Below are 26602 nucleotides of genomic sequence, written 5' to 3' on the forward strand. Positions count from 1 at the left end.
CGTGTATCAGCGGGACATTGATACTGAGGCTCCAGAAAATGATCGCTACTGCACAGAGTCGGCTCAAAATGACGTCAAAACCAGATGGCGGTACCCACATCCGGGATACTTTGGCTTCATCATTGTACAATGGGAGGAAGTGGAGACACGTCATCCATCTTTATATATACAGTCTATGGTTGGGACCCTTTAAGTCAGGGGATCTCCAAAGTCATCAGGTCAAATTGTCTGAGGACCAGGGGTGTGGAGATGTGCTGATGCATTCATATGTGTACAAGCTCACTGTTAAGTTGTGGCTCATTCTGATGGTTGTGTAACCACTGTTTTCCACTGCGGCAAGTTTACAAACATACGTCAACCATAACAAACCACACGATCAGATGTTGGCTAGTTCCAACATGTCGGTAATATTAGCGGCATTTCGTCCAAACATCAACACAAGCACAAGTAGATTATGTTTTGAACGATGTCATTTACTCACTTGTGTCAATACAGCTACATTTGAATCATCCATTCAGAGGAAACGTTGCAGAGTAGTTAGAGGTCAAGCTCACCTATTAATCCAAGCGTTGCAACCGCAGTTTAGCATTCTGCTTCAACTCGCCAGTGGTGCTGGCCATGTTTAAAAGGCTGGTTTTGTAATGTTCCTCTGAAAATGCATCCCCAATGAAGAAACCTCCAGAAGAACGAACGATGAATGAAATGGTGTTTTGGTGCCTTTTAATCTTTGACTCACTACGCTACTAAAAAGCTTCCAGCAACTACCAGCAACTTTTAAAGTGGAATGTTTTGTTGCATATTTCTCAGTGCAGGAGTTGACGTTATGAATTTATCACTACATCGTTAATGTTGGTCAGAAAATTTAGATTTCTCTTACATTAAGTTTAATTGGTTCTCTTGGATGAAGGCCGAAAAATTACATACGTATGAATAAATAAAAGCAGAAATGAATAAAAAAATATATAAATAAATTGAATAAACAAATACATTTTGTGATGAAAAAAGGAAATTCTGTATTACTAAATTAATGCATGTATTTATTTATTTATACAGAAATAAATGTTGGAATCAATAAATGAAGAAATACAGTAGTGAAAAAATAAATAAATATAGAAATTTATAAATGTATTATTATAAAAACAAATGAATAAATAGATAAATAAATAAACATTTCTATGAATGTAGAAATATGGATATACAAAAAGCCCTTTTCGCCACAGACTGTATATATTTCTTTAATTTATTTATGTATTAAATTATGTATTTTAGCATTTATTTCTTTAATGTCATTGTGTGTCCTTCATACTCTTGCTTTACACGATGCTTTAGTGGTGATTGGATTTCCAAGTGCTCACAAAATGTGCGAATTTCATCCACATTATGCAAACTGCAAATATCCTATTTCCTTAATTGGAGAAAAAAAATGTCTATGCTGCTGCAGCACTACATCTGTGCTGAGGTTCACAAATGTCTGTACCAGAAATACAGTATGTGCCAATTCAGCTTGTAGATATTTTGCTGCATAAGTAAAACCTTTGACTTGATGGTAGCGTTAGAGGAAAAAGTAATAGGACCATTTCAGTCGGTAGGATTCATCCTCTGTGGACCATGAATGTTTGTGCAAAATAACACGACGATCCTTACAGTAGCTGTTGAGACATTTCAGTCTGCGCCTACACAACAGCGGACCGACAACTGACATAGTCATCCCTGGGGCCATGCTACTGGCCAAAATACAGAAATCCCCCAAATTGAAGCAGCAGAGGCTGAGATATAATCAAAACTACATAACGATGTAACACTGAACATCAAATCAAATCACACAAACACATAGGACCCAGAATAATAATGCCGAATAAAAGTGATTTGAATATTGCACCGGCCCTAAACACACTTAAAACAATAAAACACTAAAAGGATATAACTCATAAAAGATGAAAAACAAAGTGTAAAATGTGCCAGACAAAGTGACGGGAAGGATCATCCTTTTTGTCCATCACCTTCGCAGCCATTTTACCATGTTCTCGAACGTGTTGAAAAGCTGCTATTACCTCTGCCATGAAGGTTATGTTTTGCCTGTAGGTCTGTGTGCTAGTTATCAGGATTACACTTGGTGTGAGGATGGATGGGTGAGGAAGGAATCTGTTATACTTTGGAGCGGATAAGGATCAGGAGGCAGATCCAGGAATTTTTTTTTTCACTTTCTGTAACATTGTGAGATAAGGCCTTTTTTACATTTCATTAATCTCACAAAAAAAGAGTAATATCTTAATTAAAAAATCAGACAAATTTAGGGGACTGATATTTATTATTGTGCAATTTGGTGCAGATCCAAATAAGTGTGTGCCCTTTATCCATGCGGATTGGAAAACATTTCATACATCATGAAATGTCAAATATTAGAAAAACAAACCTGCGTCTAACTCTATGCATGAAAGGCTGAGGATACAACACACCGTACTGTGACTTCATCCTGTTTTATCGAATTAATTCACATGTTCACAGCTTATGTCTTTGTTACATCTATGACAGACAAAAATAAAGAATTCATTCAAAAGATTAGATAGCATTCACTGGAATACATTTGCTTAGGCATGTTTACTGATATGTGTTACCTGTGTGTGCATGTCATTGTGTGTCTGAGTATGTGTACTTATATTGTGGTTTAGGTGTGTAGGTGTGTCAGGATCATTCTTAGCACTGTGAAAAATAGGGAAGCGACTGGTTACTCCACATTACACCAGCCATCTGTGTGGTTGTATAGAGCTCATGGTGTGCATGTCTAAGTCTGAGTGTGTATGTGTGTTTGTTTGTGTGTGCAAGCGCGAGAGCAAAGGAGGTCTGGGGAGGCTGAGAGAGGGATGTCTGGGTGAGTAAGTTTATTAGCTGAGGTGGGAGGTTTATGTGCATAAGTGCACCTTTGAGAGCCTGAAAGTTATGAAAGTGTGTGTGTGTGTGTGTGTGTCTGTGCGTGTGTAATAGACAGAGCGAGAGAGAAAGAGGGAAAGAGAGCCTGTGTAAGTGTGTGTGCACGTGTGTGTATGGTGTGTGCATATTTGAGCACTCGTTAGGTTGGTTTTCAACCATTGCAATCAGCCGTAATCCTGACTCAGCATCAATAATGACCCCATTAGTCACAAACCCCTACTGGTGTGCACAAACTAACACACACACACACACACACACACACACACACACACACACACACACACACACACACACACACGCACACGCACACGCACACACACACTGCCAGATGGACACCTCCTCTCATTAGGTGTTAAAAAAAACAACACGAAAGCTACACAGAAACAACATGTAATGTTACTCATTTTCTTCCATCAACCAAAGCTGCTTGTTCAGATCAGTTATCGTCACACCACTGCTGATGCAGGTAATAAACTGCACTCATTAAAAATAGCTCGAGTGACTTTTTATCCGCATGTTCGAACTCAAACTGCCCTTCAACGTTTTATACTGTAAAAAGATGTTTTTCAAATTCATTGCAGTTCAGTGTGTTGTGTAAAAATGTTCATCCCATTAAATATGCACAATTCTGCCCTTTGCTTCAAACATGTCCTTCAGTAGATATAATGTAATTAGATGCTCGCATTAATTTAACATTCCACTTGAATTTCACCCTGTAAGGAAAACATACACTAAAAAAAAAAACCACTGGTCACCGACAGTGCATCTACATTGGAAGAAGTCAGTTTGGATTTCAAGCCAAATAATAAACTGTGTGCTCATGTTTTTCATATGGTCTTGAAAAGCCCATCTGCTATTATGTGACTTAAGTTTCATACTTGCAGTGGGTCACATGCCATGATGACAACTCAGCCACATCTCCATGACAACTAAGCAAACAGCTGATGAGCAGTGAGAGTTTCAGTTGAACGCTCTAAACAAGGCTGTAAAGTGGACTTTGACGGATGAAATGAAGATGAATACAAGTGCTGTGCATTTTAACATTGTTATGATAGGATTTCTCTGAGACACAGACAAACCAACACGCAGCACTTCAGCCAGGAGCGTGTGAATAAGTGAAATGTACTAAAGTTGTTAAGTATAAGTCGTATAAACTTGAGTTTTTTATTTCATGACCACACATCTTTTCTCAACAGCTGCAGGTTCCAGAAATATTTTTCCACACTATTAATCTCCTATTAATTTGACTTTTAATGACCGCCACAGTAGTGCAGGAGTTTCATGGATAAATAGATGATACTTTATAATTATGTCACCTCTAGTTGTGATGGTTGAGGGTTAGGATGTGTGTGCTTTTGTGTATTTAAACGTGTATGCAATTTTACGCATGTAACACACAATGCTAATACACAATGTTTTAGCATTGCTTGTTTGTGGACAAAGACGAGGAGAGAAAAGTGGGAGAGAGTAGTTTAAAATTGATTAAAAAAAGAAAGGGAGAAAACCCTCCATCCAAGAAGCCGCGTGTAAATCCCATAGATCCTTTTTTATAATTTGGATCTGAACCAAATTGCACACACACAAAAATCAGGGAAAACTATTGCAATGTTAAACACAGAGATAACAAATTCTTGGATCCTCCCCTTTGTCCGTATCCATGCCAAACTTTAGTGGATTCTTTCTTGGCCCATGTCCCATCCTTCCACCAAAGTTTCATGGAAATCTGTGAGGTTGTTTTTGCATAATCCCGCTGACAAACAGCCACAGGGACAGGCGTGAAAAAACATAACCTCCTGTGGAGGGTAATTGCCAACGTGCTGCATAATGTGTTTAAAAATTAAAATATGAACATATAACATTGTGCAAACACACACATGCACACACACATGCACTCCCACATAACGACAGTGTGAAGTGAAAGGTCCAGTGGAAAGCTGTACTGCTGACAGTGTAAAGGTCAAAGGTCATAAGTCAAAGGTTATGGTCCAGTCAGCAAGAGTGGACCCCACTGGAGACCTCACCTCTGCTAGACCCTGTCGTTGTGTGTGTGTGTGTGTGTGTGTGTGTGTGTGTGTGTGTGTGTGTGTGTGTGTGTGTGTGTGTGTGTGTGTGTGTGTGTGTAGATAGACACAAAGAGATGACCTTTTTACAAGTATTAACATTTGAGCCATATTTTATATGTTGTAATGATGTGTGTGTCGACCACGAAGCTCACGGTATGGTGTGATGCTCACTTCATGTATTTGCATGTGTGTGTGTGTGTGTGTGTGTGTGTGTGTGTGTGTGTGTGTGTGTGTGTGTGTGTGTGTGTGTGTGTGTGCGTGTGTGTGACCCCATGCCCCACATCCTGACAGGAAGAACCAGTGGGCTAAGAGAGGAGCGCAGGACCCCGAGGTGTCAATCACGGATCCAGATTGACAGACGGGTGAGCTAACGCTGCTCTCACATTCACCCACACATGCTCCCCCTCAGGACTGCACTCTGTCACCCTCTCAGGCTGGACGTCTTTCACTCCCTCCCCCTGTCTCTGTCTCCTCTCTGCTTCATGTCTGTCTCCCCCTTTTTTTTTGTCTGTCTCACAGCCTGTATCTGTACATCCACATGCTGCTTTCAGTCAATTCCCCCCCCCCTCTCTCTCTCTCTCTCAGTCTCTCTCTCTCTCTCTCTCTCACCCTGTCTCTCTCCATCTTCTCTGACAGATGGGTGCCTCCAACCATATCTGTTCCTACTCTCTCTCTCTCGATTCATCTCCTGTCTTCAGTTTCTTCACTGCACATAATTCAGTCATTCATACACACAAACACGTTTACAATGCACTGACATCTTTGTGTGTAAATGAGCGTTAGTGGACGTTTGAGAAAATAAATTAAACTTTGATTTCATGTGCGTGTGTTGTTCGTTGCTGCAGGGCAGGTTGAGTTGGGAGCATTTGTCCGATCAGGGGCCTTTTTCGTTTTTTACAACATCCGTCAAGGGTCATAGTGGGACAGTAATCCCATGTACAAAGATAGCTTGTTGGAGGATATTTGTTACCTTCGCCAGGGAGCTCATGTTTTTGTCTGTGTTTGTTTATCTGTTTATTAGTTAACAGCATTACTCAAAAGGTGCAGTCACGATTTTCATTAAAGGAGCTGGTAAAGAGGTGGGATAAGACCCAAGGAAGACATCATTCAATTTTGGTGAGCGTGTGGAATCAGGGGGCAGATCCAGGAAATATACATTTTTCGTTGATTTCCCAGAGAATAATTCACGGATCTTGATGAAAAAAATAAGACATTTCTCAGGGACTGATATTTACGAGTGTGTGCAATTTGGTGCAGATCCAGATAAAAATTCAGATCCAGATATTTAAATGTGTTTTCATAAGGGGCCTGTCTGGCTGGATGTCTGCTCTCGTCAGTCTCTCGTCAGTCATAATAACATAGCATGTTTCCGAATTTTTCATCTCAAACGTTAAACGGCCTAAGTATCTGTCATTCAGCATCCTGTCACGTAACCCTGACCGTGACCTGACAGGCATACATTCAGAAGAGAGCACCCTGAAGAACATGTTAGTTTAAACATTGAACATTTATAATGTTTTATCGCAGATACAAATAATTGCTGCCATATGAATTTTTCTCTTTTTCTGAGTTTCTTTTTTGTCTCGCAGGTTATACACAGCTTGTAAGCCAGCCACAGTGAGGGTGTGAATAAAACGAAACTTTATTTATAGTGTTTAAATAAAACATAAGATCCAATTAACATTTAAAAGGTGCCAACAGGAGTTAAGGATTTTATTCTGTATTAAAGATTTGAGCTGGAGTCAAACGTGTTATCCAGGGATCACAAACACTGAACTCAAGCTCTCAGTCAGCGCTGCTGAACACATCTCCGGCTTCAGTTTCCGGTTTCAGAGAAAGGCTGGACAACTCCATATTACTTTGGAGCTGATGAGCACGAGTCCTCACATAAATCAGAAATTTGAAGACATGATTCTGTTGTCAACTCAAATCCAACTCTCGTACTACTGTATATCTGTGAGGGAAAAAAAAATCCGTAGTCATTGTAAGTAGGAGCATTCTGAAGATGAGCCATGTTTAAATGACATGAAGTGTCCAGATTGTGCCAACACTGCTGCCAGCTCTGCCGTCACTGTCAGACTAAGATAGTGTGAACCTGACCACCAGTCATGGAGAGTACGAGCCTGACAATAAAAGCATCCGGGTGTGATCACAAGGCCTCAGCTAAATATCAAGTCACACTGGGAAAAACCACAATAACTGGTTACTGATTATATCATCTGTGTCCATATACATTAATGATTTGCTTCTGCGCCTGTACAATGTGCTAATTCTATTGTTTACCTCACAAGTGTCTAGACAGACGAGAGACATTCTGCTGATGTGGTAACTTTGCGTGGTTGTAAATTCCTGCCTCTAAGGAGCAGGAGCTAATGTACAGTGTCTTGTAGGATTTTTAAATCTGGTCTCCCAGGTTTGTAGCTCATCTTCTCGCCGCTGTACCTGCAGCCACACGCCCACAACACTGCAGCCCCGTGTGGATTTGATTCAGGGATATTATCAAGGATATATTATCCTGGCAGGGTAAGGAGCAGTCGCACTTTATGAGCAGTTTCTTGGTAACATCAGCTAATATTATTTACTTAAAGGCCGGTTTATACTTCCGCATGATTGACACTGCAGTGACATGTATTATTTTAGTTCCATATAGGTTAAATTAATTAAATGGATCATTCAGGATCCTGTCACTGTTGATTGTATTCTAACTTTTGAATTTTGAACTTTCTAGCTTTTCACAGACATATCGGGTGTCAGCATTTTAGTTTGCTGATATGAGACAATATCAAATCTTTTATTTTACAGAATAAACAAGATAAAAAAAGATACAAATTATACTTTTAATTTCTTTAAAATGTTCAGGTTCTACATATTTGGTTTGTATTTTATTTAATTATTTTTAATATAGTTCAAATTTTTACAATTACATTTTGGATAGGTTAGATATATAAACCTATATATACAGTATATATTTATACAGGAAGGAAGGAAGGATAGATAGATGGAAAGATAGATAAATGGATGTATATCTGGGTGATATGTTGCTATCATAAAGTTTTGCCATCGGCCTCCCCAAAAAAATTTGCTCTGGTGCTCGTTAAAATTATGTTCAAATTAATCGAGAAATAACAGCAATGGATGGATGGTCCTCACAGGTATAGTAAGAGCTATGTGATTTGTGTGCATCTGTGAAGGCAGAGCGCCTGGTCTTTGAAGATGTGTGTGTGTGTGTGTGTGTGTGTGTGTGTGTGTGTGTGTGTGTGTGTGTGTTTTCTCTCGGGGGCCATTAAAGTGTGTGAATGGTCTATTACTGGGTTAAACACACTCAATGTGACCTCAGTCACAACTTTAACCCCTCACAAGGCCCACAGCACTCCATTCCTCTAAGAGACGCGTTTCAACTACAAGGTAAGATCAGCCAATCGTTGCATTTATTCAGCAACACAGAATCGATTTCTGGTCAGCGTGAAGAGAAAGTTTCACCTGTAACTGACAGCACGGATTCACTTGTTTGTGTCTGTAATTGTGTTTGAGTTTGTGTTTCTGTGTGTTTGCGCTTTTTATGCTCAGTTGAGAAACTGAGTCAACGAGGGAAAGGAAAGGGAGAGAGGAGGCTCAGATACATCAGAGTATTGAGCCATTCTGTCAAACTGTATTCAGAGACTGTTTTAAAAACACAGTGTATAGCCTCGCCTTCTATTCTACACCCCGTTCGCATCTCTCTGACTCTTTCTCATTGTACGGCCTCCTGCATAATCTTATCTTTCTCATCCCTCCCTTTGCCCTCATCCTCTGATTCCATTCCCCCAAGTCTCCCTCTGTACTTCATCTCCCTGTGTACTGCTCCGTCTTCCATCTGCTGCTCCCTCTCCCCCTTCATTGCTTCCCTTTCGTCTCGACACCTGACAGAGACGGGATCCAGCAGTAAATCTCCTAAAGCGCAGTCGTACACCATCGTTCACACCACAAAGCGGGAGAGGGTGGGAGAGCGAGGGGAAGGGGAAAAAAAAAAGGGGTTGGGAGATAGGAGAGGGAGACGTTGAGTGTTAGTTTGCTGAGGAGGAGAACAAAAGATACAAGATAACAAAAAGACAAACAGACACAAAATGGCCCGAGATGCTGGCGGTGGTGGTGGTGGTGGTGGTGAGGAGGAGCGAGGGGGGAGGAGGGGAACAGACACTGATGGAGGTGCTAAAAGAGTGATGGGAGGAAGAGACAGTTAGGAGGGAGATAAAGACACCAGCTTTCACGTTACTCACAGACACAGTGGATGGTAGTCCATCCATGCACACACACACACACACACACACACACACACACACACACACACACACACACACACACACACACACACACACACACACACACACACACACACACACACACACAGGATGAGCAGTGTGATTAAGATTCCCCTTTGGCCAGAAGACATCCTTCCTGCGTCGGCAGAGTGGGACATATTGGGCTTAGCTCCTCGGGCAGAAATCGTCAACTTACAGAGCAACCACCATTCGGCCCAAAGCCTCACTTAATAACCTCAAAATCAGGGGGTAGAGGCAGGTTCTCTAAATGCTGGTAAACACGCCAAAAAAAAAGGAGATAGACTCCGTCCCCATTGCGAGGAGGGGAGTTAGCATTTTCTGTTTTTCATGCCTGGTGCGTCATGTTTGATGACGCAAAAACCGAGGCGGTCTCTCATTTCACTGTCCTGCCAAATGAACATGTTCACCCGGGTGTCACGTTTCCATCACTGCTGATCGGAGCCGGAGCCAATGACAACCTATGGCTACTGCACAGAAGGGCAGTCGCCTTCTATTCGACATTCATTCGAATGTGGGGGGGGGGGAAGTTTGTCTTCGATCTGTAATGATCCGTTCAAATTCAAAATACACAGAAGCCCATCAGACCGAAGTAGTTTGTCTCCAGCAGAGGGTGACCACTGTCAGCTTGACCTAGTGCCTGCCCTCTTGACCTGTCAAGTAAATCAGTAAAGTAAGCCAGTGTTAATGTAAATGTTACGTTGCACCTTTACAAGCATCTGAGCAGACAATCACGACCCCAGAGCATCTGAGAAGCGGCGTGTGAAAGTATTTCGGGTTCTACACCGTAGAGCACAAAGCACAGATCAAAGGTGAGGCTGTTTGTCATCTTTGCACAAAGCAACTCTCTTATAACCGCAGCAGAGGAGGCAGCACAGACCAGCTGAGCACCGTCAAGTGTTTAACCTGGTCTGACTGTGTGCGCCGTGCATTTTGTGTCAAAATTCATATAAACTAGATTTTTGAAAAAACCGACGACCCTACAGCAGAGTCATTTGACCCACGAGTGAATGGCGATTGTATCTGTTTCTATTCAGGATGAAATCCAGATGTTAGTGGGTATTCTGACCAGTGGAAACGCAGCTTAAGCTACATGTGTGTGCATACATGTGTCAGCCTGTGTAGATACGAGTACATGCGTGAGTTAATGCAACAGCACTATCTTTCCACGTGTGTATCTGCGTACATGGGATTGTATTTCTGTGTGATGTTGTGTGTGTGTGTGTGTGTGTGTGTGTGTGTGTGTAACAACGGGCTGGGCAGAGTGTCCATAGCCGGTGGTTTATGGCTGCTGAGGTCTGATTACATTGGTGCGAGTGGAGGGGTGAGCAGACTGGTGCTTCTATCTGTCTTCTGTGTGGCTGACTGAACAGACACCCGGCGAATGGAGATGGCTCAGCCAGAGACACTTGGCCTGCCTCCCAGAGATCTCACAGGGAAACAGCCACATAATGGATTCGCACGACGGAAAAATGCACCAGATTCATACTTGATTTGCGAGTTCCACGTCCGCCATTGAATTTTTATTTCTATTATCTAAGTGGAAGGGGATGAACCCTGCGGTGGGGAGCTGTGAAACAATGCTTTCCATGTGTAAACCCATTTATTACCACAATTTATACCCGCTTGTCCGCTGACCCCGGAGAGTCAAGTTAGCATCAAGGGTTTATACTATAATAATTCATCACTCAGCACTTACCCGACTGTGCTAGCGGGCTGCCAGCATTGCCAGGAGCTGATAACCCCAGATTTATGCTGCTGATGCCACAGAACCTGACCTGAAGGTATTTACAGCTGAATTAAATTTCACAAGTCAGTCGACTACACAGTATATTACAAATGAAGGAGGTCCAACTGAAACGTACTGGTTACCCTTCCTGTTCGATAGACTACAACACCTTTAAAACTGTGTCTGATCTCTTGTTTCGTGCCGTGCAAACCACAGCAGTATTCAGTTTACAATTTAAGGTAAACAATTGTGTCGGAGAAGTTGGAACATCTTCTTTTTTTTTTTAAATCAATTGCAAATCCAAACTGTAGCTGATCAAATTTGTTATTTGTTGATATTTCTTTGTGATTGATTAATCAAATGATTGTTACAGCTCTACTTTTCTCGAGTTTAAAAGGTACATTTTACAATCCAATGCCAAAGCATTTTACAGTTCGTAGTTATTCTCAGTACCTATAATACCTATAACAGCCAAATTTGAAGGATCGTGGAATGTTTTTCTCCGTCTCAAGGTCAAGAAAACATCCACTGAACAGAACTTTAATGTTTAATTTTAGTCCACAAAGTTTGGTCAAAATATCTGCTCATGTTGCACAGACTTTCTTTAACTCTGCGACAGGGTGTTTTTCAACATTTTGATTCAATACCCTGTCTGCACATCACCGCAGGGCATGCGTTATCATAGATAATATCCTTTAAGCTAAATATATACAGTATATAAATACAAACACACACACACACACACACACACACACACACACACACACACACACACACACACATATATTTGCTTGAAAGTCTGATAACAGAGAATGTGGCAGTAATTTAAGGTGTTCTTGCCTAATGGTAACTACAGTAGACTTATATAATACACAATGGGATAAAGCAGAGGTAGACTGTGCGACTCTATGACTGTGCACTCGTAAGGAGAAGTGACAGAGAGCAGGGGGTGGAGGTGTAGATGTGAAGGGGGGAAGAACAGGAGGCTGGATGCTGTTACATTTATTGAGAAGTAGCTAAGCCCTCTGTGCTCTGGGAATTTGAAGAAGATGAGGAGGAGGTGGAGGAGGAGGAGGAGAGGAGGAAGGACAAAAGATGGGGCCGACAGGAGAGAGTGTGTGTGTGTGTGTGTTTCCGAGAGTGACGTCGTGAAAGATGAGAGATGAGAAGGAAAAGGAGGAAAATAAATAGACGTAAAACCCGGGACGAATGGGGTGGGAAGAGAGAAAGAGAGAGAGAGAGAGTGCTGGAAAGACGGACAGTGATGTATAGGTGTACTGGGCAGCTGGGCACAGTGAGTACAGCACGGGGTCGCTCCCATGCGGGCTCCATGTATGGAATTAGAGGGAACAATGTGGTGTAAAGTGACGAGGGAGTCTCAGATGCCTGATGTTGTTGCTGTTCGCTTCCAGTCTCTCACCAAGAATCACCTTTAACCACTCGCTACAGTGTGTGTCTGTGTTTGAGAGAGTGAGACAACAGAGGTAGGAAAGAAAAGGAAGAGGAATAAGAGGAAGATAATGGGGGCCTTGAACGTGTATGCATGCATGAAGCGATGTGTGAACGCATGTGTGCACGACTGTGAGAATGAGATTTTTTTTATGTGAATCCTAACTGTGGATGAAAACCAAGGCTTTAGGTTTTTAATCAGCCCCATCTGAGCGCTGTACGGGGACTCTGAGAAGCTTTCATGTAGAGTTTCTCTTTCTCACACACACACACACACACACACACACACACACACACACACACACACACACACACACACACACACACACACACACACACACACACACACACACACACACAAAGCATCCCCTCATGCCTTCTGTTCTAAATTTACACCTACCATGAGAACAGACGAACGGGTGGTGGGGGGAGAGGCAAAGGAGGAGCAAGGCAAGGTAAGGGGAGCGAAGAAGGAGAGGAGCTGAAGAAAGGTAGAGGACAGAAGTGCGGAGACAGTGGGTGGAGGAGGAAAAAGAGCAGAGTGGAGGGGAGAGTGCACGGGTGCCACACGGGAGGGGTGACAGAAGTGTGGACGGAAATGAGGAGAGGGGAGGGGAGAGGGAGAGGGAGAGGAGCCAAATTTGATTTAGATGGCGGGCAAGAGAGATGGAGAGCGGGAGTGGACGGAGAGAGTTAGACAGACAGGGGGAGAGGGAGGGAGGGAGAAGGACAGTGGTATATTAGTCAAGGTGTCCAGTCTGTGTATTGCCTGCTGTGCAATACCACCCCTCTGATTTACTCTGCAGAGTGACTGATGAGAGGGAGGAAGAGAAGGAGGGATGCAGGGATGAAGGGATGAGAGAGGAGGGAGGTCTCGCAACGAGCGTTTAGGCCAAATTAACGGCACCTCATAAATTAGACTAACAGCCAAACTGGAGGGGCTGGAGGGGGGGGGGCTGTGGACGTATATGTGTGTGTGTGCGTGCGTGCGTGCCTGTGTACACAAGTAACTATGTGTCGTGCATGTATGTGAACGATGGCGTGTCAGCCGAGAACAATTTGAAGCGGCGCAAACAGATTACTCTCTGATATAGTAGCGATATCCAGCCCCTCACTCATACAAACACAATCTTCCCTTGATTACCACACGTACCAAAGCGTTTTCTCCGGCTCATAAACTGAAACAGCAGGAGGACCATACACATTCAGGATGCTGAATTTAAGTTGCCCTCCCTTGCACTCATGAAATATTGATTTCAATTGCACTTTTCCACCCATGCACAAGGCATCAATTAATGGGAGCTTGACGTGTTCGCTCCAACACATTTGGATCTATGTAACCTTGTCTCTTTAAAAATATACTCATATAAAACCGAGTTTAATTAGCAGATACATTTTATGGGTAAAGTAATTGTGCCCGGGCTTTCCTTTTTTTCTCTCTCTCAGCGTAATACAGCATATTTCATATTGGACTTAAACTGCTCGCTGCCAAAAGCAGGAGGCTCAAAATATCAGCAAAATGTTCACCATCGAAGTATTTAATTTATTTTGCCTGCAACATCTGCTCCTGCCAACAAAAGCATGAGTAATATTTTAATGCTTCGGCAAACAGTATGTTTTGGCAAATGGAAGCACTCGGTTAAGGGTCCTGGAAAGATTGTGTCGCCTCCAATAATGTTGAAAAAGTTAACGGGGACTCAAAGCTGATTTCAACCCATTTAGACCTGATACGGGTGTGTACACCTCTAAGAGCGGGCGCGACGTTTGCATGCCTCTGCCTCTGGAGCCAGATGAGACGTCTCATCCACAATGTCATCGTTTTCGAGTGACTGATGAAATGCATCGTGAGTCCCTGAAACGCTCGGGGAAAGGTGAAATGCATTATGGGAAAGGTAGTTTGTTTGTTCGTTAGTGCTTTAAGCCTGCAAAAAAGTTTTTAAAAGGAGAGAGGAGAGAGATTACAGTAGAGTTTCATTGACCAAAACACTGATGGAAATAACAGTGAAGAAGGTTCAGATGCAGACGATTTGGCCGCTAACCTGCTGACCAAGGCTCAAGTCGGTAAGCACCATGTTTGAGATGGAGGGGGGGGGGGACTTGGCGAATTCACAATGATTTACAATGAACGACAAATGTTTAAGCTATCAAATGTCTCTGTCTGCTTCGGAGGCTGAGAAAAAAAGTTTTTTTAATTAAAGTCTTTTAAAGAAACCCCTCAGGTTTCAGGTGGCTGTTTTCAAACAATGCTCAGGTTTTAGAGGGCCTTTTTATTTGGCGCCCGGGGTCTCATTGGGTTAATGGGAGATGGGATACGTTGGCTTTTTTCATCATTTCACCAAAAATCCGTGACTTTTCCTCGACTTCATCTGAGGGGCCTTGTGTGGCTTCACCTAACATGACACAGGACAAACTCCTGTCACCGTCCTGAGCTTTGTCCTCCTCTGTGAGTGACATCCGAGCAACGTGTAAATGGGATACAGGGCTTCTGTATGAGAGCTCTCTATTTATACTTAAACTTTCAGCTAGAATAAAGTAACTCAGTCTTCTCACTTCATGTATGTTCTCCGTTAACGTCCAGGCTACACGCAGCATAAACCCTCCCTCGTAATTGTTATTTATGTCACTGCCTTTAAATTCTAAAGAAATGTTAACTCTGTCAGAAGTGCAGGCGCTTGGCGATCGCTGTGTGATTACAGCAGCACTTGACTGATACTAATACAAACGCACACACACAGACACACCAAGCCACCCACACACCAATCTTGGCAGTGTGGAGTTGATGCTCGGAGTGATTAAAGTGGCGTGCTCCTGAATGTGTCACCTGGGTGCTGCTATATCTTAAATCAGGACAGTGGGGCTCAGATTGGGTATTGACTGGCCCGCAGAAGTCTCCATCCATCACGCTGAGAAACGATAGCACAGATGTAGCCATATACCACTGATGTTGCTCACCGGCAGGCCGAGGTGACGTTAGGTTAGGGTTATGGCACCAGCGGTTATTTATGCCGCATGGTAAGCAGGCAGCGTGGGGGGCTGTGTCAGGGGGCAGATGCCGACTGACAGGCGACATATCTGCACGTCAAGATGTGGATAAACACGCGTTCAGGAGTCAACACAAAGGCTCACGTACACCTGCGACAAATGTGGGTTGACAGACACATCTGCTCAAATGTGAAGCACTTATCGCAAGAGTTTCTTTTCTGGATCTGTCCTGTTGTCTCTCACTCAGTGACACACACACACGCACACACACACTCATACGCATACACTGAGACGTACCACTCTGTCTTGAAGGCCTGAGCAGCATCTTTTGACTGTGTGCCTAATGATAATAAATGAGCCATCATGGGTGGGGAGGGAGGCACTAAGTCATCCCCTTCATCGACAGGAGGAAGACTGGGAGCCCCAAGGTCACTCCACTGTCAGCATCACTCTCCCTAACGACTCCTCTCGCTCTCTCACATGCACACATACTTGCATGTGTGTGCTTACACATGCACCGGCGGAAAAAGTGCCACAAAGTGCACCATGACATGTTCACCGTCACACGCTGCTTGTGCACACACCAGGGACCACCTGGAGAAAAGAACATTTTTTTTGCAACAGTTGCGCACATCTTATTAAATATTTGGAAGTTTGGAAGTGTACCCTCGCTTGTCTTAGTTATTAATTTGCACCAGGAGAGGTTATATTGAGATGGGGATCTCTGTAATTGAGCAGCTCTTGCTGTGTGTGGGCAGTCCAGCCAAAGCAGAATCATCAGTTTGTTTCCTCTGAGGAGTTTTTAGGAGCCTGAGAAGTTAAAATAATTCAGTATTTCATTTGTGTAACTTAATTTTTTTTGTCGTATTTTCCTTTCATTTTGCAAGCACTAAATTAAATCCTTTACTTTCTTGGGCTCCCTTGAACCCCTGGCCCGGAACCCACCGCTGGAAGTTGCAGATAATCACAAAAAATCATTGATTTGTAATGATTTTCTTGTTTCACTCAAAAACTTGGGAGAGAAAAAACAGTGTTTGCAGTTATCTGGTCGCACCCCTGCACTTAACCCTCACCCTGCACAGTGCACAGCCTTAAACAGCACCAGATCAGCTGGGGAAGACAAGCATTGCATAACTAAAACACGTCTTTATAAAAAAAAGCCAACCCTCCTGATTTTCTGTCGCTCTCCCTAATGAGCTGCCACGTACTGTCTTCTCTCCGAGGCACAGATCAGAATTTAAATCTAAAGAGGGATGGAGGGGGGGGGATTTTTACAGCCGAGAGATGCAGAACCATAGACGTCCAAAACCAGTGAATTATATTAATGTACTAAAAATGTAAGTTTGTGGAGGAGAGGAGGCATCAGAAGAGAAATCAAAACAGGAAGGTAGCACCTTTACTTTCAACTATGGGAATTCTTTTCACACACACACATGCACGCAAGCACACAGCAACACACACACACACACACACACACACACACACACACACACACACACACACACACACAGGTTGCAAGTTGAGACTGGAGCTGCAGAAAGCTAATTTGCACCACATTGAAATGCATCTCAATTAAAGAGAAACACATCGAGGTGCCAGGGGAGGAGAGAAGAGAGAGATGTGAGAGAACGGGAGGGAGGGAGGGAGGGAGGAAGGAGCGGGGTGTGAAACAGATAGTGTGTGTTAGAGAGTATGAGAGTAATGGAGGAGAGGGGGCAGGTGGGGGTGGACTCCACTGTATTTGGCAAGGGACGAAGGGAGGGAGAGAGAGAGAGAGAGAGAGAGAGGGAGAGTAGGGAAGAGAGAGAGAGGGAGTGTTTTCATCTCCCTCTCTTGGAAAAACATCTCATTTTGGGATGAATCAGATTTAGAAAGGGTGTTAGGAGGTTGAGGCACAGCTAAAAATCCTAACTAACTTCAACCTCGTTATCACCAGCGCTTTGGTTCGGTGCCAGCGTGCCAGGGCTGTCCCTGCTAAAACTGTGTATATCTGTGTGTGTGTGTGTTTACTGATATTTTTAAGCCCAAGGCCAGAGTAGAATAGAATAGGTGGATGCGCGCAAGACACAGTAAGATGTGTAGGCAAGTGTGACTGCAGGCCTCCATCTATGTGTTTTCGGGTTTTTTTCATTTTTGAGAAAGTGCAGAATGCTTTATGCCACATTTGTCAATGATAGAAATGAGATAATAGGTGCATTTGAATCTGTATATGTGCCTGATATGTGTGATTTGGTAACTGCATCTGTGAGAACAAACAACAACCGGAGAACAGAAAACACACACACACACACACACACACACACACACACACACACACACACACACACACACACACACACACACACACACACACACACACACACACACACACACACACACACACACACACACACAATCTGTCACATGAAAAAAAATCTGGATTGGCTTTGTATTCCGCTTCCATTTTGCACGGACTGTCATGTTCTTAAGACTGCGATGATGCTGCCAGCTCACCACTTTAACAACACCAAGTAGATCCATTCTCTCATGCTCGAGAGAGATACTCAACTTGTCTCTTTCTTACGAGAGCACTTTAACCTGGTATTTGCCTCTGCTCCGACACACACTAAGTCACGCCGCTCTAAGACTGAAGGGCATTCTGGGAAATCAAGTTCTTTTGATCCTATTCCAGTCTAAAGATGAAGCGCCCATGTACTCCTGACAGCAGCCCGGTAACTGCACTAGGATATAAAGCACCTACTTCATTACCAGCATCAGTGATAATCTGATGATCAGTGTTATAAGTATCATTAAGAAGAGACCGGCATGACAACATTATCATCACCTCCGTCTTGACTGCCATCAGCGTCGCCATGTCAGCACATCATCTGTGAATACATCATCTCATTTTCACCTGACAAAAAAAAAACCTGATGGGGGTCGCCGGGGCGAAATTATTGTGAATTGCATGATTGCCAGGCCGTGTCTATGTGAGGAGGTTCAACATATTCTCAGCAGGAAACGTGTGCGCGTGAATCTCAGCCCGAAACTCATCTGGAGAGAGCGCAGGAGCTCAATTGAGAAAGGATGACAGGGGACACTCTCCCAGTGAAACAAAATTCCTTGGATACGTTCTTACTTTTACCTTAACTGCAGCTGGAAACATGAAGTAGAAAAATAAATTGTGATTATTAAATAGCCACAGCTCACCCCCGCTGGTTACATTTGACAAATCATTTCCACGACTGCTTTTGGGGCCATTGCGGGGGACACAGTGGGGTGGACCCTCAACAATTTCCTCTCATGTCGTGTGAGTTTTAAGTCGCCTTCATTTGTGTTCATGTCTGTTTGGTCAATCTTTGTACCCTTCCCTTATTTGTCATTCATGTGGTACGGCTAAGTTAAAGTTAAGCAGTAGCCCTCGTTCATATATCCCTGCTGCTGGTGACAAGCATGTCAAATCCACTTGAACGTATTGTGTGTCAGTGAAGGGCCCTGACAGCTAAATATATAAATATACGCTAAAAGAAAAACTGCTTACATGGGATTTCCTTTTCCCTCCAATACTTTGAGTTAGCATAATCTCTCTCTCTCTCTGTCCCTCTTTGGCTTTTTGCTCACTTATTCTTTCCTTGCACATGACTGAGTAGAGCACACACACACATAGACACACATCACAAGAAACACACTTTCCATGAGTCCATGCTTCAACGTGACGGCCCCCCCATCCTGTACACGGCCAATAAAACACATCGGCGAACTCCTCAGACAACCTCCGCGGGCACTCCGTCACGTCCCTCTGTGTCTTTACGGCCTCTCAATCTGCCCTCCACGACACCGCTTATGAGGCTTTTACGTTGCTTTTTACGTGGCCTGACAGATCGAGTTGTCATTACATTAAGTAGGGCCTCTCGATTAGCGCAAATGGTGGCAGGCAACCAGATAATCGGGCTGTGGACAGCAAGTGTGGCTATGTGGGAGGTGAGATGCTGGCGGATGGTGTGTGGGAGAGTAATGTTTTATAGCGGAGGAAGTGTGATATCTCCATTATAGACAGGCTTAATTGATAAACAGGACAATAAAAAAGCAAGTAAATGGCCTCAAAGATTCCTGCCTACAGCGCGGCCAGCAACACTGTGGGACGCCACCATCTACATATATATAGCCCTGTAATGGCACTGACAATAATAGCATATTAACTAGAGGCTTCGGAGCGATATCAGACAATGTCATCATTGTAGAAGAGGAATAAAAAAGACCAATAAAATGACTCATGAAAATAAAAAGGAGAGGGATGCTTCCCTGAGGGATCCCTAAAAATGTTTCTCTGCTCTCACACCCCTCTCACCTCAGCCTCACCCCCTTCCCCTCACCCTGGATTTTACTATCTCCACCCCTGCGCGATAATTGTCACAAATGGTATAATTCCCATGCATAATAAGAGGGAACTTTACAGCCATGGGCTAAACATTATTTTTTTTACAGAGAGAAGCATTGGAGCAGCACCACCTTAGGAGCCGTCTCTTTTCCTGTCAGTGCATAAAGACGCTTGCGATTTAAAAGAAGACAATAAAGTGATCGTTTAGACACATGCACGTTTTTTTCCAATCTGCAGGAGAGGCTGCACAGACACAGATCGCAAACGAGTGCATCCATGCAAACACTTCTTTCTTTCTTTCTTTCTTTCTTTTTTGTCAAAGTGCTCACCAGAAGATGTGGATGAGAGCTCGGTGTACGGAGAATCCCGAGGAGTTTCCTGTGTCTCTTCAGCCCCAAGTTGAAGGCAGCGATCAGACGCGCTCCCACGGTCCCGACTCAGCTGCGGAGAGAGGGAGAGAGAGACCGAGAGAGAGAGAGAGAGGGGGGGGAGAGGGAAAAGGTGCGAGAGGGAGGAGAGCCACGTTTTAGTATCAGCTCCAACACACACGCGGCAATCCAGGTCAGCCTCCCTCCACCCACCCCAAAAAAGTACATCAATAATTACCCCCGTTTAGATCACTAATCCGCGGCTGTGCCTCTTCAACGAGACGGGATGACCACCGGAGAGAGAGGGAGGGAACCAAAAGAAACAAGAGAGAAGCGGCTGTCAGGATTTGACTTCAAACTGATGCTGACGATGCGCACAGAGATAAGCTCCGGAGGGGAGAGGGAGAGAGGGAGCGAGAGAGAGAGAGAGACAGGAGAGAGAGAGAGAGAGAGAGAGAGAGAGGAGAGAGGAGAGAGAGGTACACACAGAGAGAGGGGGATTAGGCAGAGACACACGCACACACACACACACACACACAGAGAGAGAGAGAGAGGGAGAGATACAGAGAGAGGGGGATACACACTTAGAGAGAGAGAGATGAAGAGAGAGATACAGAGAGAGAGGGATCAGAGGTGCAGTAGTGAGAGACAGATCTAGAGGATTGAATTAAAAAAATCACATCACCTAAAAGTTCTTCAAGTAGGTCAATATATGAGACACAAACTATACTTAAGCATTACAGAACATTTAGCACCTGACAGACACACACACACACACACACACACACACACACACACACACGCACACACACTGTCATGTCTCCCTGACTTCAGAGGACATTACATTAACTTACATTGATTTGCTGGAGTCTCTCTCTAACCTCAACCAGAGTTACTACATGCTTAACACTAACCTTTACCCTAACCTATGTCCCCATAGGAAGACAAATCCCCATAATGTAATTCTAAACACAACAATCATTTTTGTAGAGCGCCTTTCAATATAAGTAGCAAAGTGCAATTAATTCAATTTAATTCACAAACAATCAGAGTAAAAATAATAATAAAGATAAAGATAAAGATAATTAAAGTCAGACATCATTGAGTCCCCACAAGTAGAGGTGAGTAATACTTGGACCACACACGCACACACACAGTCGTGTCTCCCTGACTTCAGAGGACGTTACATTGACTTACATTGAACCATACAGTTAGACCAACCCAAACTCTTACCCAACATTAAACTAAACCTTAAAACACGCCATCGCCTTAAAATAGAATGATTCACATTGTGGGGATTTGTTTTTGTCCCCATAGGGATGACAAAATAATGTGACTGTGTAAACAGATTTAGGTCCCCACAACATAGTAACACCTTGAGTACACACACACACACACACACACACACACACACAGGTTTTCACATCCTTAGGACTTCCCATTGACTTCCATTCCTTGCGGACAGCCTAACCAAAACCTCATACCTAACCTTCACCATGACCAATTCATACCATAACCTTAACCTGTTACCATAATCCACATCGTACTCCTATAACCAGGACGTCACTGAGAAATTAAGTTCTGCCTTATGAGGACCAGGCTTTTATCCCAATATAGGTCAAGTACAAGGGTAACAAAAACAAGTATATACACACACACACACACACACACACACACACACACACACACACACACACACACAACTGATTCACCCGTTTAGTGATAAAATACAATGCTATGATAAGTTAGTGATCCTCTGCCCTGAGGCTAACAGCCACGAGGAACAACTGAGTCCTGTCTCTCTATCTCTTGTTGTAAGTGTGTGTGTGTGTGTGTGTGTGTGTGTGTGTGTGTGTGTGTGTGTGTGTGTGTGTGTGTGTGTGAAGATATTCAATCATTAAACAACCTACCAACCAATTTTGATTTTGATTTCCTAAAAAGAAAAAGTGCTTTCACAGGATGACCTGGGACGTTCTGGCTCACAGCCAGACGCACCTCAGGTGGTGGAGGCCTCTCATGTGGTTTGCAGCACATGCACCATTTATCATCCTCCAATTAATATGCAAGATTTCTCTCCTATTCCGAACAACTAGGGGTGTGTCTTTCTTCTCCTTCCAACAGAGAAGTAACGCAATAATCAATCAAGATAGACTTTGTGTATTTGCTGTACTTTATATACTCTCACAATGAATCACTTTTTCTGTTATAAATCCGTCACCTGTACAGAACAGGAGGCAGATGTCCTGAGTAACACGACACATGTCACGTATCAAATGAGAACGACTGGAGTCAACTCACTTAATTCATGGTGAGACAAGACGCTTCAACATGTGGATGCTTCTCATCTCAGTCCATTGAAGAAAACACAAGAGGACACCAAGCAAACAGATGGTTGCATTGTAATGTAGAACGTCAGTTTGATAAACTACACGTCCAAAGCTTTCACACATGAGGCATTTAAGAACTGAACTTCTGAAGAGGCCTCATGTGAAAACGTGCCTGACATTTTTATGGGAACATTAAACCCTGAGAACGTGATAAAGTGTCACCAGTCATCCAAACCACACAGGTGACACTTCCTTTCCCCTCTCACTGGAAGCCACTGGTTCCCACAGCTGCCTGATCTTAACTGAGTACAAACATCTCTCTGGCCAAATGCTACAGATATTATTGCAGAAATATAACAATGAAACCAGGAAATAAAAGCTACTAAAATATGTGTAATATTTCATTTTTAAACTGAGGGCACAGTGCCAAACACTGGAGCGATTGTATTTTACCAAAGCATTATCACCTTTCTGAATTTGCTTTTTTTGCATTATACTTTCATATTGAAAACTCTGCCGGCAGAAGGTCCGTGTCCCACCTCTTGAATATCCGATCTTTTATTAACTGCAGTCATGACTCCTTGGTGGCTCCTGCTCCTCACAAGATAAGAGTGGCAGACATCCTGTGTCCTCCTGCATGAGGACACAAAGACAAGGGAGCATATGAAAGAAAAAGAGCCAGGACAAGAGAGAGGGAAAGAGAGGATGGATGGAGTGAGCAGGGGGCAGAGATCAGGGTGAGATCCATGTCTGTCTCAGGCCGACTTTCCTGTCCATAGCCAGAAAGACAGAGACAGAGAGAGAGAGAGAGAGAGAGAGAGAGAGAGAGAGAGAGAGAGAGAGAGAGGAGAACCTTTTCTTTTCATATCTCAATCCTGAGTCACCACTTCATTGGTCCACCTACCCCTAGCTCTCCTTTCCTCTCTCTCTCTCTCTCCCTCTCTTCATCCATTCTCTCTGTCTCTCTAACCCTCTCTCCCTCTCCTCCATCCCTCCTTCCCTGCTTTCTGCTCTTTCTAGGAGCATCTCTTGTTTGTTTGTGCGCCCAAATGTCAGCAACATCCTGCTCTCTATTTACAGAGCATGTGGGATGAAATGTGAGTGTGCGTGTGCTATCTCTGTACTGGTGTAACTGTGTGTATCTGTATGTGGGCTCATTTGAGTGTTTTTTTGTGATATGCTGGAGTATTGATCTGTATATGTATGTATGTATGTATGTATGTATGTATGTATATATATATATGTATGTATGTATGTAAGTGTCTGTGGGGTATTTGGAATCCAATATGAACTCTATCAAACTCTTGTCAGGCATCAATGTTAAAAGATACGTCCCTATATGTGAATCAATGAGTCAACTGGTCAGTTAGATAATCAGTTAATCAATCGGCCCGTTTCCTTTCCTCCTTGAGAGGGCAGACCGAATGAAAGTCACAAGAAAGGTCAGGGATGTATATGAGAGGAATAAAAGAAAACCTGAACTTTGTGGATTTAAAGTTCCAGACTCTCTTTGTAAAAGCTACACAGGCTTCCGAGCGGTTTATTTAAGACACTCTGGGACTCCACACTTCAGTAGATGTGGGTCTAAATGTGGATTTCAAGGTGATGAATCTTATTCCTGTGCGCCTGCTGTTATATCCATCTGTCCATCTGTATTCTTGTTCGTGATTCACCTGAAAATAATAAGAGAAAATTCTTTGTCCGTGTTTGGTATGCAGGCTCACGTATGCCGGGAGTTTGCACAGGCTTCACTGTTTGTTTATAACAGTTGCAGACCTTGGAGATCGGTACAATATTTTAAAAAGAAACTGACAAATGAGAGCTTTTACTTCTGAGGTTAGAGGCGGAATGGCGCCTTTTATGCGCAGTTTCATTTCCTTTCAGGAGCTTGTAAAACTATTTCACCTGCTTGAAATAAAGTGGGTTCTCCTCTAACCTATGAGGTCAGACAGTAAAATATCAATTTCATAAACATGTACATGGAATCAGACTCATAGGAAAGCTATTAAAGATGAATAGAATCCAACTCCTCATCCCTCCGTCTTAATTATCCATCCCCTGGGCTGTCGTCATTAAGGGGAGCCAGACACTGGGACATATTTGGCATTATATTTTTAATGCTACAACAACTGGCTCAGCAGAAAACCACCACAGATTATTCACAGCGTGTGTCTTGGCTCGGCTCCATATACTGTGACACATTATTATACTTCCAGCCCTCCCTCTCTTCCCCGCCCCCCCGCCCCTCATCAGCTTCCTCTTCTCTCACCTCCTCCATCCCCCTCTTCTCCTTCTTCAGTCTCTTTTCTTTAAATGAGGAATAGAACAGAGCACCTTCATACGTGTTCCGTCAATTCGGTTACGAGGTAACTGTTGTGCCGTGTGTGAGCGCCGTGTGTGAGTGAGGGGCTGACGGTGCATTGTGTTTGTGCCAGTTGTTTGTGTGCATCTCTGTGTGCAGCAGGAAATTCAAAAACTAGGCCATATCGACCACCCAGGGGTTTGAAAGCTCAGGGGGTACCAAAGCAACATGGTTTAAATACGAGAGAGAGAAAAAAGCATTTCAAACACCATAAAGGGGAAAAAAAGACAAGACAACACATATGCACATTCTCACGCACACAAGCAGATACACACACACACACACAACACAACACACACACACACACACACACACACACACACACACACACACACACACACACACACACACACACACACACACACACACACACACACAGAGATGCAGCCCTCCCATCTGATAAACCCTTGGCTCACATCGTGTTCAGAGAGCAACATCAAACACTTAATCACACACACACACACATCTAAATAAATCTCATCCAGCTTGATAAACATCCATATTTCATTTATACATTCCTCCTCCAGCCGGTGCTGGTGGCCGGCCATTTTCCTATAGATTAGGGCTTCCCCTGCTGACAGCCCCAGAGCGATGAGCTGCAGACCTTGTCACGATCGATCCAACTCAGAGTATAATGGATATGAATGGGATCAGCTCTGATTGGTTTTGAATTTTATCTCCGAGGCTGTGATTTACCCTATGACCGCATCAGTAGTTGGATTGGTTAAAGCAAAAAAGTTTTAGAGGCGTGTGCTGGGTTTGGACTTGTTGACACTGAGAGGAAATGGTTGAACTAGGATCAAGTGAAGGTAAACTTTTTTAAGTGTGGAAATTTTGAAGAAAAGTCAAACTTTTAAGAATAATTCAAACTACTAATGTTAGCACTCTACGCTGTGAAATGTCTTGTGTAGACGAAGTGGTAAAATTGTACAAGGGAATTCTTTCTCTTTTGGCACATACACACACAGTGTAGTGATCACTATTAGGACTGCAGAGATATTTTAAGTTAAACTGTTTATTCAGGAGAAACAAGCTTGGGAAAAAAGGGAATCGTGGCAGATCACATATCTGTTAGTCGCTCCTCTAACTTGTTTTGATGAACCACAAGTTTTTTTTTTTTTTTTACATATTTGACATTTCCCCTTTATTTTGAAAAGTTCCACTTTAATCTCAACAATTCCACTAATCTTCCTCTGATTTGGTTTGACTTCATTCACTATTATTGTTGACATTTATAATCTTTTGTCAATATTTTGTCTTTACTCTAAACATGTACAATGTGTTCTAGACATTTTTTATTTATTCTGATATTTTGGCTTTAATCTAGACATTTCAAATTTGTTCTTGACATTTCGACTTTGTTGTCGACATTTCGACGTCATTTGCAACATTTCGAATTTATTATCAACACTTCCACTTTATTCTCGACATTTTCAATTTATTCTCGACATTTTCAATTTATTCTCTGAATAGAAAATGAAAATAACGTGTTTGAGCCTAGTACTCTTACACATTTTTTAGGGCTTACATGTCTGAGAAAGCAAAATAAAATACTAATAGTCCAAAAACCTTACGGTGGCATTTGTATAAAAAAGGGAGATGAGGCGCTGGGGGTGGGATTTTATTGTTTCTCTTTCAAGATGACCGCGAATATCAATAATTCCATTAATATTAGCCTATATCCTCTTCAGCTACCACCTCCCTTCACCTCCCAACTGCGT

The 26602-nt window shown here is 43.1% G+C and overlaps 1 protein-coding gene across 1 annotated transcript in view; it reads right to left on the reverse strand.

Moving 5' to 3' along the window:
- Window positions 1-20550, reverse strand: part of ptprdb (protein tyrosine phosphatase receptor type Db) — a 153590-nt gene extending 133040 nt beyond the window's left edge. Inside the window, exons 1-2 of the mRNA XM_035169481.2 lie at window positions 20431-20550; window positions 20154-20265 (exon numbers count right to left, since the gene is read on the reverse strand). The gene's annotated coding sequence lies outside the window, so the exon portion shown is untranslated. The remainder of the gene's footprint in view (window positions 1-20153; window positions 20266-20430) is intronic.
- Window positions 20551-26602: the final 6052 nt, after the last annotated feature.

This window comes from Hippoglossus stenolepis, chromosome 2, assembly GCF_022539355.2.
Source record: "Hippoglossus stenolepis isolate QCI-W04-F060 chromosome 2, HSTE1.2, whole genome shotgun sequence".
Classification (NCBI taxonomy): domain Eukaryota; kingdom Metazoa; phylum Chordata; class Actinopteri; order Pleuronectiformes; family Pleuronectidae; genus Hippoglossus; species Hippoglossus stenolepis.